This window comes from Elephantulus edwardii, unplaced genomic scaffold, assembly GCF_000299155.1.
Source record: "Elephantulus edwardii isolate Elephantulus edwardi_28Jun2011 unplaced genomic scaffold, EleEdw1.0 scaffold00336, whole genome shotgun sequence".
Classification (NCBI taxonomy): Eukaryota; Metazoa; Chordata; class Mammalia; order Macroscelidea; family Macroscelididae; genus Elephantulus; species Elephantulus edwardii.
Window position 1 is genome coordinate 1,594,808 of NW_006400086.1, and position 17,447 is coordinate 1,612,254.

General features: G+C 38.8%; 1 pseudogene; it reads left to right on the forward strand.

The window, feature by feature from the left end:
- The first annotated feature begins 14,948 nt into the window (after positions 1-14,948).
- LOC102860896 lies at positions 14,949-15,260 on the forward strand (annotated as a pseudogene).
- The last annotated feature ends 2,187 nt before the right edge of the window (positions 15,261-17,447 follow it).

Here is a 17,447-nt window from a genome sequence, read left to right on the forward strand (position 1 = left end):
AGAGGGAGGGCCGGAAGGGAGAGATGGAGGTGGAGAGAGATGGAAGGAGGGAGGGAGTAAAGGAGGGAGCGAGGGAGGGAAGGAGCCAGGAAAGAAGGAGAGAATGGGAGGGTTGGACTGAAGGCAAGGAGAGAGAGAAGGAAGAGAGAGAGGAAGTGAGGAAGGGCAGAGAGGGAGCAAGGGAGGGAGGGAGGAGAGAGAGAAAGTAAGGGGGGTGAGAAAGAGAGGGAGAGAGGGTAAAGGGGGAGAGTGAGTGAGGAGAAAGGGAAAGGGAGAAGGAGGGAGGGTGGGAACAGCGAGAGGGAGGAAGGAGGAGTGAGGGAAGGAGAGAGGTCAGGGAGCAAGGGAGGGAGGAGAGAGGGAGGTAGAGAGGGAGGGAGGCAAGAGAGGAGGAGAGGGAGGCAAGAGAGGGAGAGAGGGAGGGAGGAGAAAGAGGGAGGGAGGGAGGAAAGGGAGGGAGTGAGGCAAGGAGGAGAGGAAGTGACAGTGGAGAGGAAGAAAAAGGAGAAGAGTGAGGGAGGGAGAGTGAGGGTTGGAGAGAGAGGTAGGGATAGAGGGAGAAAAGGGAGGAAAGGAGGGAGGGAAGGGAGGGAAACAAAAGTATCAGAGGACATAAGAAAGGATCAGATGATAATGTAGTAGTAAAATATTAAAAATCTAGAAATTATTGATAGCAAATTTCGAAAAATAAGCCTTGTGTAAACAGTTTTACAATAGCCACATCTTTTTGTACATCTCCTCAAAAGAAGATCATTCCGTACATCAAATTAATAAACAAGAAGTGCATTACAAAGTGAATTGGGGAAAGGGAGGGAGAAGGAGGAAAATGTGCATCAATGAGTGATTGCAAAGCCCCCCAAAATATTTCTTAAGTCACAATTATCTAGTCTATTTCAACTCATAGAGATCTGATTAAAGGAGAGAGGAGAAAAGTGGTAGATGAACCAAGTGTAGAAAAATCTTATCAATTATTGAATCTGAGTAATGAGCATATGGAAGATCACTGTGCCATTAGTTCTGTTATTATGTGGTGTGACCTAAAAATAAGAAATTATAACCACAAATTAGATGTGCATGCAATTTGTATGTCATACAACATATTTCACTTTCTCTAAAATGGTCAATCCAGAATAAACATTCTTTCAAAACCTTAATGTACATCTAGAAAGGAAACTCATGTCCTCAAGTGTGCATTAATTTCTAGATGTCTGGAAGCCCACATGGCTCTGTAATGCATGCTGTTTCATGGATTGCCAGGAATACTCTGGCAGGGCTATTCTGAAGCATAAGTTGTTTATGCCAAAACTTTGTTAAATATCACAGTTTCTTTCCTGATCATTTGAGTTACCCACAACAATAGCAGCAGAAAATGTTATATTTAAAATACAATTAACACTTCCCTGACTAGAGCTAAATTTTAAGGAAATCAATTTTGTTTCAAAGCATCTTTATGTATTTTTTAATTTAATGTCTTCAATGGTCACTTGAGTAGGAATACCTGTCAGAAGTCCCTATCATGTTAACATTTTCTGAGCAGTTGTTTATTCTTCATTTAGCTGTACATGGTACATTGCAAACCAAAAAACAAATCTAACAATCTACCAAATAATTCCAAAGCCAGTCAAATCTATTCCCATTCATGGTAATCCATTGGATTTCTAAGGCTGTAAATACTTAACTGAGGAGACTTGTGATCCTCTAAAGGAGCTGGTGGATGCAAAAGACCAGCTTGTCAGTTAATAGCCCAACACATTATGCACTGCACCGTCAAGGATCCTTTGAAACAAGGCAATGCTGTTCTTAGGTGCCCCCGAGTTGAGTATGACTCATAATGATCTCATAACAGCATATTTGAACTCTGTCCATCCTATGACATCTTCACCATCTTTGATCTACTTGAGCACATTGATACAGTCACTATATCACTGAAACTCTTTCTCTCCTTTTCAAGAATGATATATTTTTCCAAGGAATGAACCCTCCTGACAACATGCCCAAAGTGTAGTCTTACCATCTTTGTCTCTAAGGAACACTCTAGCTGCACTTCTACCAACACAGATTTGTTTGTTCTTTTGGCAGTCCATAGGATATTCAGTACTCCAATACTACAACTCAACAGCATCCTCTTCTGTCATCCTTATTTATTGTCCAGCTCTCAGATGAATAACAAGTGATTGAAAAAAAAACAAACCATGACCTGAATTAGGCACTCCTCAGTGACTGCACTTTCCTAATGCAATACATCTCCTGATTTCCTGACTGCCAGTGCCAAGGGTGTTGATTGTGGATCCAAGTAAGATGCAGTCATTGACCATTTCAATCTTTTCTCCATCTATCATAATGTTGCCTATTGGTCCAGTGAAGGAGAAATTTTGTTTTCTTGGTGTTGAGATGGAATTCATGTTGAAGGCAGTAATATTAATTCCTCCTCACTTTTAGCAAGTGAGGCATAACACAGATTATTAATGTACAATAGGAACAAGGACAACAGGAGGAACAAAGGTCGAGTCTGACTTCTAAGGGGTATGTCCGCATCAACAACATCCACAATTCAAAACTGGTAGCTACGAGCAAGGAAATGCTGCATGGTTCAAAATTGGGAAAGGAGTGTATCAGGGAGGTGTCCCATCTCCATACCTTTTAAATCTGCATACTGAACAGATCATTTGGAACGATGGACTTGATTTATGAGGAGGCATGTGGCATCAAAATTGGAAAAGACTTGCTTGCCAAAACTGTTGAGGGCCTGAAGTGTTTGGTTCAGCATCAGACTATAGAAGTTGAGGACAATCTTCCATTCTTTACTTTTGTCTTTATGGTGTGGTGCAAGATACGTCTTAATATCTTGTTGTTGATGACAAATGTGACACTATTTCTCTTCATTTTGTCAATACCAATGGAAAATCACCATTTACTTCAATAGCCAGAACATTTAGTTCACTAATGCCTATCTACTTTATATATTCGATTTTATTTTGATGATGTCAAATTTTTCTAGATTCAAACTTCATAAATCTCATGGTGTGTGACTATTATGGATGTCTCCACTTGTTTCTTATCATTTTGAGTTTTGTCACACCACTAAATAAAGATTGTACAGTGGCTAAAAAAATAACAAAAACCAACAACACCTAACCTGATAGCTACAAGGTCAGATATATCCTAACACGCTCCTGCACCCACTTTCAACATTTTCAACACTAGTCTTACTAGGAACTGAGTCTAAAATTCATTGCAGTTACCACACAGTTTATTAGGGAAATCAACAGGGAAGAATTCAGATAAGTAACAAGCAACAGAATATAATCAACAGCTATAGTTAACAGGTTATACAAGTTGGCAGTAATATACAATTACAACCCCTCAGTCCTCCAGGAAGCTTGAATTAAGGCCTCTGGCTCTGGTTCTGTGGAATAGCAGTCCCAAGGCAGGTACATCCAAATAAACTAGCAGCACTACCAAGTCAGACCAATAAAAATGTATCCACGGTCTACAGAACTATCTCTCAGACTCAGTAACCATCTTCATTACCATAGTACATCCTCTTTCTACCTCAGCCCACAGTATACAATACCTCTGTCCACATGATTTTTCACCCTTCTGCAAGCGTGGGTTAAATCAACAAATTATGCTGCCACTCTAATGCTGATCTCTTCTGCCTTCTATTGAGGGTGTGTTACTTTTAATGTAGCCCTGGGTCTGGGTCTAACACAGATGTTGATGATGTAGGCGAATCATGTTAGGCCGAGTTGAGGCAGCTGAATTAGGTAAACTTGCTTGCAGGTCAGTCAGTGTTGAGGCCACGGAGTTGAGGCAGCTGAATTAGGTTGACTTGCTTGCTGGTCAGTCCGTGTTGAGACTGCTAGCTAGACAATGGCCTACGAAAGTCCTTCTAAGCAACAAAAAGTCATAGTAACAGACCTACTACACCATATGATGACTCTTCCTCTAATCCCGATGCCACATTCTTCTTTATGAAGCCCAGCTTTCCGAATGATTTGCTCAGCATGCAGATTGAATAGGTATGGAAAAAGGATATGGTTCTGATGTACACAGATTTATGAGTTTTAGAAAATTGAAACTTTAAAAAATGGTTTTTAGGGTTGTTGAAGTTTTAAAAGTTTGTTTTATAACAGTGTCATTATGCAGTATTTGTCTTTCTGTGACTGAGATAGTTTACTCAGCATAATGTCCTCCATGGTCACTCATTTTGTGTAATATTTCATGAATTCTTTGTTTTTCAGTGCTGCATAATATTACATTGTGTGACTATACCACAGTTTGCTATCTATTAATTTGTTGATGGCTACTTGGGTTGTTTCCAACTCTTTGCTATTGTGAACAATGCAACAATAAACATGGGTGTGCATATATCTGCTTGGATGGCAGTTTTGGTTTCCCAGTAGTGGAATTGCTGGGTCAAATGGTATTTCTATTTGCAACTTTTTGAGAAAGTGACATCTGCCCTCCATAGTGGTTGCACCATTTTACACTCCCACCAACAGTAAATAAGTGTTCTGGTTTCTCTACAACCTCACCAGCATTTGTTGTTTGCTGTTCTGTTTAGTTTTGCTATTCTTATTAGGGTGAGTTGATATCTCATTGTTTTGATTTGCATCTGTCTTAGAGCTAGGTATTTTGAACATTTCTTCATTTCTTTGGTGAAGTCTCTGATCATATTCCGTGCCCCTTTTTCAATTAGCTTGTTTACCCTTATCTTGGAGGAATCGGTCCTTGGAGAGGGACACCATGCTTGGTAGGGTGGAGGGACAGCGCAGGAAAGGAAGGCCCTCTATGAGGTAGATTGATTCAGTGACTGGGGTAATCGGGATGGGTGTATCAGAGAAAGTGCAATTGGCACAGGACAGAGCACAGTTTAGGGCTATTGTACGTAGATAGGGTTGCTATGAGTTGGAAGCAACTCGACGACACATAACAGCAACAACAGCCTATATCTTGTGGTGCTTGAGTATTCTATAAATTCTAGATATAAGTCCCTTATCAGACATGTCATTACCAAATACTTTTTGCCAGTTTGTGGCTTCACTTTTTACCCTGTTGGAGAAGTTTTTGGATGTGCATAGGGATTTGATTCTTAGAAGGTCCCATTCATCTATTTTTCCCCCCCATTCATCTATTTTATCCTCTTCTGGTTGTAGGTTTTTCAGGATGCTTGGAAGACTGTTTATGTTGTGGATTAGTGCTTCTAGGGTTCTTCCAAGCTACTCTTTAATGAAGTTTATAGATCTTGGTTTTAGTCCTACGTCCATGATCCACTTTGAGTTCATTTTTTGTGTGGTGTGAGGTGTGGATCTTGAGTTTTCTGCACATTTCCAATTTTGCCAACAGCATTTGTTAAAAAGTCTGTCGTTTCCCCACTTAACTGATTTCATCTCCTTGTCAAAATTCAGTTGACCATAGGTAGATGAGCTGATTTCTAGACTCTCAATTATTTTCCATTGATCTATGTGTCTGTCATTGTACCAGTACCATGCTGTCTTGACTACCACAGAAGTGTAGTAGGATTTGAAACCAGGGAGTGAGATGTCTCCTACCTTGTTTCTCTTTTTATGGAGTGCTTTGTTTATCTGGGGCCTCTTTCCATTCCAGATGAAATTGGATATTGCCTTTTCCATCTTATTGAAGAATGGAAATGATATTTGCATTTGTATTGCATTGAATGTGTAAATTGCCTCTGGTAAGACTGTCATTTTCACAATACTGAATCTTCCTATTCATGAGCAAGATATATTCTTCCATTTATTCAGGTGTCTTTGTTTCTTGTCGTAATGTTTTTTTTAAATTTTCTTTGAATAAATCCTTTGTGTTTCTAGTTAGATTTACTCCCAAGTATTTAATCTTGTGATTAGCTATTGTGATGGGTATTGTTTTTCTTAGCTCCAGTTCTAGATTCTCTTTGTCACTGTGGTGAAATAAAATTGATTTTTGTATGTTGATCTTGTATCCTGCCACTTTGCTGAATTGGTCAACTATGTCCAGTAGTTTTATTGCTGAGTCTTTAGGGTTTTCTAAGTATACTATCATATCATCTTCATATAGATAAAATTTTACCTCTTCTTTGCCAATTTGGATACCTCTTATTTCCTTCTCTTGTCTTATGGCCATCACCAAGACTTTTAATACAGTATTAAATAGGAGGGGTGATAGTAGGCATCTTTGCCTAGCTCCTGTTCTCAAAGGGAATGCCTTTAACCTCTCTCCATTGAGAACAAGTTGGCTCTTGGGTTTGCGTGTAAACTTTTTACTATTTTGAGGAAATTTCTCTCTATTTCTATTTTGTTGAGTGTTTTAATCAGGAAAGGGTGTTGGGGAAGGGGGACACTAAGAATAGAGGGGATAAATAATGTACATGGCATTGAAATAGAGAAGGAGAGAACTGTATAAAAATATATGATTAGGTATTATTAGAATGGCAAGAATCAAGAAGAGCTGCATAGTAAAGTGGACTGGGGGATGTATAACAATGAAAGAATGATTTTTCCAAAGAAAAAAGTTAACTGGGGGGTGGGGCAGGGAGGAAAATGTGCAACAATGAATGAATGGAAATCCAAGTTCTCTATAAACTTTCATTAAAATCTCAATAAAAAATTTTTATTGGTTTCCATACAGTAATTTGTTTGTATTGTGTTTCATTCATATTCATTGTTTTGAGGCTTTTATTTTCACTCCCTACCTTTACCCACCAGTCTCTTTGATGTAATCATTTCCCCAATTCCCCCCACCAAATCCCCCACCAAACCCTCTGCCCCTTCACCTACCTTCTTTGGATATTCATACACATCTCACTGGTTATCCTTCTGTTTTTACAATGATGGTCTTATAAAAAAAATAATGGTGTTATAATAGAGTATTTATTATTATGCACCTGAGTTAGTTCACTCAGCATAATGCTCTCTAGCTTCTGCCATGCTATATTTTTTCAAAATCATTGCTCCTCAGTGCTGCAAAATATTCTATTATATAAAAGTACCACAATTTCTCAATCAAGTCATTTGTTGATGGATATTTTCATTTGTTGATGAATATTTGGGCTCTTTACATGTTTTTGCTATTGTGAATAATGCCGCTATGAACATTGGTATGCCATTTGTGTCTCAGTTCTGTTTTCCTTGGGGTATACTCCTAGGAGTGGAATAGCTACTGTTGTTATTATGTGCCGTTGAATTGCTTGTGACTCATAGCGACCCTGTCTGTGTACAATAGCTCTGAACTCTGCCCTGTTCTAGCCAATCTCACTGTCTCTGACACACCTATCACTGTCACCCCATTTATTGTGTCAATCCATCTCATCTGGGTCTTCTTCTCCTGACAAAAAAATTATTGGAGAGAAACAAAGAGATAAATTTTAAGCTCAAAATGTTATATCTATGCTATTTTAATATATAGATTTATACTTTCTTGCCAAGAAATTAATGACTGGATCATAAGAAATGAAAAGGAGAAATATCTGTAGCAGTCATATGAAATTGGTGAATCACGGAAACACTAGCAGTTTAATAGCCCTGATGGTGTAGCCCCTGTGGACTTTTGCTACTAACTCAAAGTGTGTTGCTAACTTAAAATTGGCACCTCTCTGGCAAAAGAAAGCTAGGCAGTTTCCTTCTATACACTTTACAGCCTCCAGAAAACCAGTTAGAGGGGTTGTTATTCAACAATTAGTTGATTTAAACTTGTTAGTAACGATTTGTTATTTTGCTCTTCTTCTATGAAATTATAGCTATGAAAACATTTTAAAATGAGATTTTGCATTTTAAAGTGTTTGAGGTAAAATTTTAAAGTACACCTGTGTATAATTGCCTCCCATTGTAGTGACAATAAGCCAAACAATAAAGGTGATTAATTTAGTCTTGTTAGCTTCTAAGAAAGAATTCATATGAACCTAAATGTTAGCAACTGTGAAAAATTCCACTGCTGTTGAGTCAATTAGGATTCATAGGAATCCTATAAGATAGATTAGAACTGCCCCATAGGGTTTCCAAGGCTGCCACACCTTTCTCTTTCAGAACGGCTTGTGGATTCGAACCTCTGACTTTTCTATTAGCAGCTGAACATTTGAATTGGTGCACTATCAGAGTGTCCTAATATTAGTACGATCCCTAATATAAAATATTTGGTAAAGAAAAAAAAAGGTGTGACCTCTTTACTTACAATAATCATTACTTAGAAAACTGCAATTGAGGGACACTTTTGTGGAACAGACACAGTGCTAAGTGTTGATGATGTAGTGATAAACAAAATAAACCTAATGTGTAGGAAGCCTTATATAAACAGAGCAAGTCCCTATTGTTAGAGTCGATGCTAAATAAAGAACATAGTGCTATAAGAATTTAATTTTGACTGAATACTTCAAGATGGCTTCTTCAAGAATAGTTAAATGAAACTAAAAAGATTTATGCCAATCTCTCATCAGGCTACAGAATTACTTTATCTTGGTCCCAAGTCCAGCAGATCCAAGCCAAAATTTAAATATACATATTATGAATATCCCTAAATTAAAACTGACACATTGAAAAGTTAAAACTAAATACTTCATAACGCCCATTATTGTAGTAATAGAAGAATAACTAGTAAAACGTGTATCCAAGGGAGGAAGGGGTGGGAGCAGAGGAGTGAGGATGAGTAGGGGAAAATCAAGGGTTTGTACAATTTGGTGGGTGAAGGGGAGGAGGTGAAGGAAATGAGAAAGATCTGGCATGGAACGGAAAAGACGGAGTAATGGTGGGCACAGTCCAGTGATGATTAATTTTATAAAACACAATATATGAGAATAAGTGTATGAAACACAGTGCCAAGGAATGTGACACTTTCATGTGGGGGAAAAATAATTTTTCCAAAAAAAGTTAAAACTATGCCACATTAATATTTCTTTTTTATTGCGGAACAATTTCAGGAATACACACAATGTCTAATGCTTAGTGCATGAGGGATCTATAGTTCTGTTACTTAATGAAGAGTATCTAGACACCGTCATTTAAGGCAATACACATTTCAGTGCTGCCATCTAGTGACTTACTACAATAACTACTACAAATAGTCATGCATATTAGCCAGAGGTAGGAAAATTTTTACAGGACAAAATGTTCCTACATAGCTGGTGTATTCTGCGTTAATGCAAATTGGATCCATGAGATTCTTTTTTTCCATATCAAAAGCCATTCGGCATGTACTAATATAAATAGAAAAACAGACTAAGTTATTATTAGAAGTTAGTGATGTCTCACTTCAAATGTTAGCATATCTTAAATGGGCCTCCAAAAGTGGAAAAAATCTTAACTTTCTTCCGTATTAGGCCTTGACATAAAAAGAGTAGGTAGACTTAAACTTTTTCTTTTATTGAAATATATTTTTAAAAGTCATTATTTTATACATTCAGAAATAAGATGGTTTCTCAAATGTTCCTGTCAGGGGTGTGTGTAAGTATGTATGTGTTGAGTTGCAATGGCAAGCAATGTATTTCAGTGCTTTGTATACCAAGCCAAAAAAAATCTGAAAGGCATTGAAATGTTTTTCATGAAAATAGGTTGTTTAGGTGAGCAAAGAGAGATTATTCTGGTTGATTATTTTCATTACCTGTGTCCTTTAACAGCAGAGAATGTTATCTACCTTGTAAGCAGAAGAGTTAGAGAAATATATAGCAAGAACACAATTCAATGTGCCACTGGTGACTTCTAAGATGGAGCAGATCCCATGAAAAGGAAGGGAGCCTTCCTCTTGGAGCAGGAGAGTGGCCCCATGCAGACAGCCATCAAGGAAATAAACTACAGTCCTACAATCTTGGGGGATGGATTGTGCTATAATACCAGAATATATATTTGTGTTTTATTGACTAAGAATAGGCATTTGACACTGTGGATCATAACAAATTATGGCTCACTTTGACAAGAATGGGAATCCTAAACCATTTAATTATGCTCATACAGAATCTATACCCAGACCAAGAAGCAAACAGAGCAAGGGAATGTTGTATGTTTTAAAATAAAGAAAGGTGTACTTCAGGCTTCTATCTTTGCTTCATACCTATTTAGTCTGTAAGCTAAGCAAATTTTTTTGTGAAGCCAGATTCTCATGAAGACTATTATAACATCAGGATTGGAGGAACACTCATCAACAACCTACATTATGCATACAATGCATATACATTGTTTGTGATGATACAACATCCACTTTGCAGGTTTCCTGTAAGGAGCTAACAAAAGAACTCATGAAAATGCTAAGCATACAGCTGGGGCTCAAGAAGCAATTTTACTTCTCCTGAGGACATTTTTTATGAGATTTACAAAAAAAGATAAATCCTACACACTGAAGTCTGCATTTAATATTTTATAATAAATGGTTTCACTCACTGGGCCATGAATCAGGACTGACTCCAGGGGATCAAGGATTACAATCTTCAGTATGGATTACACCTCAACATCAGAAGACAGAGATCCTCATCCCCATCCCAATAGTCAGCATTATGATTGTGGTTGTTGTTATGTGTCATTGAATCACCTGTGACTCATAGCAACCCTATGTTGAAGCCTGCCCTGTCCTGAGCTAGTCTGACTGTCTCTGACACATCTACTCCCATTTCTCCAGTTACTGTGCCAATCTACCTCATCTGAGGTATCCCTTTCCTGCGCTGTCTCTTCACTTGTCCAAGCATGATGTCTTTCTCCAAGGACTGGTCACTCCTGGTAGGATGTCCAAAGTAGGGGAGATAGAGCTTCAAAACCCTTGCCTCCAAGGAGAAACGTATTTTTACCCTCTCTAAGACACATGGTCTGTTCTCTTGGTGGTCCATGGTATGTTCAATACTCTTCTCTAGCACCACAATTCAAAGGCATCAATTCTTCTTTCTTCCTCCTCAGTCATTGTCCTGCTCTCCGATGTATAGCAAGTAACTGTATCAGGAACACTTTAATCTCTGGACTGACATCGTTGTTCCTCAGTACTCTGGAGAGGTCCTTGACAGCCGATTTTTTCCAGTGCAATTCACCTTTAGATTTCCTGGCTGCTGGTACCTAATTGTTAACAACCTCAATCTCTTCTCCATCTATCATGGTGCTGTCAGTCGGCTCAGTGGTGAGAATCTTTGTCTTCTTGATGTTGAGCTTCAATGCACATTGAAGACTACGATCCTTGCTTTTCTACAGCAAATGCATCAGGTCCTCCACAGTTTCAGCAAGCAAAGTTGTATCATCTGCATATTGCAGGTTGTTGATAAGTCTTCCTCCAATCGTGATGCCATATTTTTCCATTTCACAGAGACCCTGTGTGTCGATTAAGATCTTGGAGGAAGTGCAACCAGGGAGCTCCTTAGAGGCAAGGGTGGTGAAAATTCCTCTCACAAACTTTGGGCATGTTGTCAGGATTCCCAGGAAGAAGCTATCGTGTTGGGAAAGGTAGAAGGCTAGAGAATGAGCAGAAGATGCTCAGCAAGACAGATTGACACAGTGACAGTAAGAATGGCCTCAAGCGTATAAGAGATGGTGAGGACTGTGAAAGGGCAAAGTTCAGATCTGTTGTTCATAGGGTCATAGTTGACTTGATGGCAACCCAACACAAACCATATCGGTGATGGTATGAGAGGCCAGCTTCCTGAATGATGTGTTCCACATATAGAGAGATTGAAAAGGTATGGAGACGGGATGCATCCCTCATACACTTCAGTTTCCTTGCTGTGATCTGAGGACTGCTTCCTGGTCCAAGCATAGGTTTCACATGAGCACAATTAAGGGTTCTAGGGTTCCTAGAATTCCAAGTCTCCTCAAGGTTAACCACAATTTGTTGTGATCCACACAGTCAAATGCCTTTGCTTGGTCAAGGAAACACAGATGGACATTCCTTTGGTACTCTTTCTTTTTGCCAAGATCCATCTGACATTGGTGGTAATGTCTCTAGTGCCATGGCCTCTTCTAAGCCCAGCTTGCATTTCTCTGTCAATGTACTGTTCCAGTCATTTCTGGATAATCTTCAACAGGATTTTGCTAGTGTGCGATATCAGTGATATTGTTCTATAATTTCCACACTCTGTTGGGTCACCTTTTTTTTTTCTCTAATGAGAATAAATATGGATCTCTTCCAGTCAGTTGGTCAGGTAGTTGTCCTCCAGATTTCTTGGCATAGCCTGGCGGGCACATCAAGGGCAGCATCTGTTTGTTGAAATATGTTAATTGATATTCCATCAATTCCTGGTGTTTTGTTTTTTGCCAATTCCTTCAGAGCAGCTTGAACTTTTCCCTTCATAACCATTGCCTCTTGATCATATCTAGTTTCATGAGATTCTACTGTGTCAGCCAATGCTTTTTGTTACAGTGACTCTGTATACTCCTTCCATCTTCTTTTAATGCTACCTGGATCATTCAATATTCTGCCCATAGTGAGTGTCCTTAAGTATTGCAACTCAAGATGGAGAAAAGATTGGAACTGTCTATGATTCCATCTTGCTTGGATCAACAATCAATACCTATGATACCAGCAGTCAGAAAATCAGGATATCTGTATTGCTTTGGACAAGTCTGCTCTCAGGGAACCTCTCCAAAATACTGAAGAGCTATGATGTCAGTTTAAAGGCTAAGGTGCACCTGATTCAGGCTATGATATTCTCAGTCACCTGCTATTCATCAGAGAGCTGGACAGTGAATAAGGATGACAGAAGAATTGATGCCTTTGAGTTGTGGTGCTGAAGAAGAGTACTGAATATCCCATGGACTTCCAGAAGAACAAACATATGTCCTGGAAAGGGTGAAGCCAGAGTGCTCCTTGGAGACAAGGATGTCAAAGCTTCATCTTTTTTAAATTAAATTTTATTCATTTTAATGAACATTTACAGAAATTTTGGGTTTCCATTCATTCATTGTTGCACTATTTTCTCTACCCCCCCAGTTCGTTCCTCTTTCCCCCCCCCCGAAAGTCTATTTTAATTGTCCCATTGCCACAGTGCTTGTCAAAGCCAGTTCTGATTAATCTCCTTTGTCAGTGTGTCCTTTGCCATTCCCTATCCCTCCTCCCTGAGAGAGACTTCACCCTGATTCATAAGGAAAAGTGGATGGCGTATTCTCTTAGCTACTTCCTGCTGAAAAGGGACACTGTAGGTTTCAGGGTGAAGATCTTCTCTCATTACTCTAAAGGGCCTCTTTGGCAATAGGAAACATGTAGACTATTGTGGAGATTGATTTTGGAATTTAGATGCACTGTTATCAATTGTGCTTAGCCGTACCTGTTCATATCCTTGAAGTTGTATCATGGAAGTGTTGCAGCCTAGAAGACACAAATTTAACTAACAAGTTAAAAGTACATGAGTCAAAAATTAAAAAGCAATAATATTCCAAGTAGAGGTTCTAATAGTGGCACAAGTCAAGTTTACAGAGGGAAGGTATTTCTTAAAAGGCCTATTTACTATCACTTTGTCTATTAAGTATAAAGGTTAGGAACCACAAGATGTAGAGGCTCAACTATGTAATTTATTGTATTCTTAAGTCCTGGAGCAAATTCCATCAAACAACTGGGTTGTTTTACAGCTCAGAAGTCCGCATGCAAGGCAGATGTGAAATAAGGAACTGCTTATGAGGTTTTCCGTCAATTCCAACAGTAAGAAACAATTTAAATGTAAAAAAAAAAAATTTAAGTTAGAGTAAGGATGGCAATGGATTTATAACTGCTCATGCTAATAACACTATATCATGGCATGGAGGAAAAATAGTGAAACTGTATCCACATTACAATATTCTTCTTACCAAAACCATTTATGGAAATTAGGAACCGCATTGGAGCATGTATCTCTGGATTGGAAATGATCATATTATTAATATTTCTAGCCTTAAGCTTAAAAGATTATAATGTTCAAAATTATTTGTTTAAATTTTTCCTCTTTTAACAACTGAGATCTAGAGGGAAGAGAAAAGACCAGAGAATGGCCAAAATTATTGGGGCAGCTATTGGTGCCAGTTTAGGGCCTGTGTCAGGAAAAGGAAGTCATACTCAACAGTGCCACCCAAAGGTAGTAAAGGAGGTAAGAATTGGTTCCACTGTGGAAAGCTGGGCCACTTCAGTAGACAATGTCACAGACGAGAGCCACAGATATGCAAGGAAGTAGAGAGGAAGCTCCCACTCACTTGCTTTAAGTGTGGATCTGAAGGACACTTGGCCAAGGATGGCACACATCAGGTCCTCGTGGCTGACAGGACTGACAGGCCCTAACTCCCAGCTGGAAACAAAGGAGGACGCTTCAATGATTTAGATCCTCCCAGAAGAGCTATGGGTGAGCATTAACATTACTGGTAAGTATATTCATTTTCTCCTAGACACAAGAGCCTACTATTTGGTCCTAAAAGTCTTCTGAGGTCCCAACTCTTTTCACTATTTCTTAGTTGTTGGAATTGATGGAAAGCTTCATCTTTTATACTTTGGACATATAGCTTGGTGAGGCTGTTCCGTGGAGAGGGATATCATCCTTGGAAAGAAGAAAGGTCAGCAAAGGAAAGGAAGACCCCCAACAAGATGGGGTGATATTTTGACTTCAGCAATGGGCTCTAGTGTCTCTGAGATGGTGAGGATGGCAAGGATAGGGCAGGTTTCAGGATGGCTGTTCATAGGGTGAGCTGTTATGAGTCCTACTTGACTCTGTGGCCTACAAACAACAATTAATTATTGACTTCTCACTTTGCACCTTGTTGTTGTTGTATACCATAGAACCAGAACCAAACCATAGCTGACCCTCTGGTGAGTTTTCAGGGAGGAGATTGCCTTAAGAGCTATAAACTAATAGATAAGTGTTGTGTTAAGTTTCTAGACTATTAAGAATTGGTTACACAAAAATAGAAATATAGTTTGCTAATACAGTTAAGAAATGTGGGGAAACAACCAGAAACAACTTCCGGTCCGTTGACGTGTGTTACTAAGTCGGACGTGTTGTCATGAGAGGAGGAAAAAGGCGCAGGGTTTGAAACGTGGCGGACGACATGGACCAGCAACAAACCACCAACACAGTAGAGGAGCCTCTAGATCTCATCAGGCTCAGCCTGGATGAGCGAATTTACGTGAAGATGCTGAACGACAGAGAGCTCTGAGGAAGATGACACGCTCATGATCAACATTTAAATATGATATTGGGAGATGTGGAAGAAACGGTGACTACTAAAGAAATTGATGAAGAAACATATGAAGAGAGATATAAATCAACAAAGCAGAATATTCCAATGCTCTTTGTTGGGGGAGATGGTGTTGTTCTAGTTGCCCCTCCATTGAGAGTTGGCTGAAACCAAGAATTTGTCCAATGGGGAAGATACTTTGTACACTAGTCTCTTTAATGTAGTATATATTCAAAAGAGAAACCTGCAAACATTTTGATACTCAGATGTGACCAGTGGGTCTTCAGTCCTGAAGTGAGTTCATTTACAGATATCTTACTTGTTCTTAGGTTAAATGGCATTTTCATTTTTCTCCAACCCTTCAAATAAATGTAATCACAAAATTGACAGACCTTTTCCAAATAATTTCAGGTTTTGGTCTTTAAATTAAATAGGATTTTTTCCTTTTTTAAAAAAAAAGAAAAGAAAGAAATGTGGCATGGGAAAACACTGAATCATAGTGGCAAAGATATGACTGATCAAAGATCAAAATGTAAGGAGCAGGGATAAGTGAGAAATAACAAACTTGAGGAAGTCAAGATGATGGCATGAACAAAATTAGACATAACAAAATTAAATGTAATAAGTGGAGGTGAGGAATGGAAGAACTATAGAATATAGCAGATTTTTTTCTTTTTTCTTTTTTTCAGGTCAATTTATGAACATACCATGGACCACCAAGAAAACACGTAAGTCTGTATTGGAGAGATTGAAACCTAGTTTCTCCGTGGAGGTTAAGATTTTGAAGCTCTATCTCACATACTTGGGGCACGTGGCTGGGGGGAATCGATCCTTGGAGAAGGACATTCTGCTTGGAAGGGTGGAGTGACAGCACAGGAGAGGAAGACCCTAGATGAGATGGATTGATACAGTAACTGGGGCAATGGGGGTAAGTGTATCAGAGTCACTGAGATTGGCTCAGAACAGGGCAGGATTCAGAGCTGTTGTACATAGGATCACAGTGAATTGCAGGTGACTCGACTACACATAACAACAACAACAACATGAGAGAGAATGAGTATGAGGAAGACTTTCATATTTAATCCTTTTAAAAAAAGTTTTCTGAGTCCTCCCTGGATGATACAAACAACTAAGTAAGTAGCTATGAACCAAAAGATTTGTGGCTTCTACCCATCCAGGGGCACCTAAGAAAGTAAGGCCTGGCAATATGCTTTCCAAACAAGAGTCATGCAAACCCTATGGAGTGCAGTTTTACTCTGAAACACATGGGGTAGCCAAAGTTAGAATTGATTGATTCTTTGATTCTAAAATAGAAATTGGTGGGTTAGGCTCAAAACATTCTGAAGGATTTGAGAAAGAATGAAAAATTGCACATTGCTGCACAGTCCATTTTAAAAGAAGAGCCTTATGGATGGAAACAAAGAGCAATATGAATTGAATACATTTGTGACAAGAATGTCAAAGGCGCTTTGTGTGCATTGATGTAGACTACTGCATCAACCAGTTGAATCAGGGCACTGTTAGATTAATGAGTGGCCTAGAAGAAAATGGAAACATTTGGAAAGTTCTACTTGCTTAATGTATAGAATCATGGAAAACACAGAGAGATCCAAAGCAAATAAATGAGAAACGAATCCCGCAAATTATTCCTGTGCTAATCTGAATAACAAATATAGCCTACTTGATGAAAGATTTTTAAAAATCAAAGTCTAGAACTGTCAGATCTTGGCAAGGGAATTTCTGAACGGGTTGTAATCGTGCTGAAAAACTGAAGCCATTAAGAGCTTAAATATGAGGGAAGGCAGGGAAGGCTTCCTAGGAGAATGTCACCTGTGCTCTAACCTGCTCAGAGAATGAAATAAGCTTATTAAGTTTTACACCCTTTTCCTAAGTGGAGCCTTACAGAAAAGAATTAATAAGCAACTACTAGGAAAAGGACATGTCTTCACTTTGTTGTTGTTGTTGTTGTTATGTGCCGTCAAGTCGCTTGCCACTCTATATAGGGTTTATATAATAAAAGGGTAAACTCACAAAAAAGTAATAAAACAAGGAAACAAGAACAAAGATTATTATCAATACTGTATCATTTTGTCAATAATCAAGTATTTTTCTTTATTATAAATATTTTTTTCATTTCTCTCAACACTCTTACTGATACTCAGTCAGAATCAACTCATTGATGACCCTCCGGTGGGTTTGTAAAGGCTGTAAATTGGATGGGAGGAGACTGTCAGTATTTCTTCAGCAGAGCAGCTGATGGATTAGAATTGCTTGAGTGGTTAGAACTTCCTGTGAACTACACCACCACAGCTCCTTTTCCGTGTTTAGCGACTGTCAAATCACCTTCCATGAGCA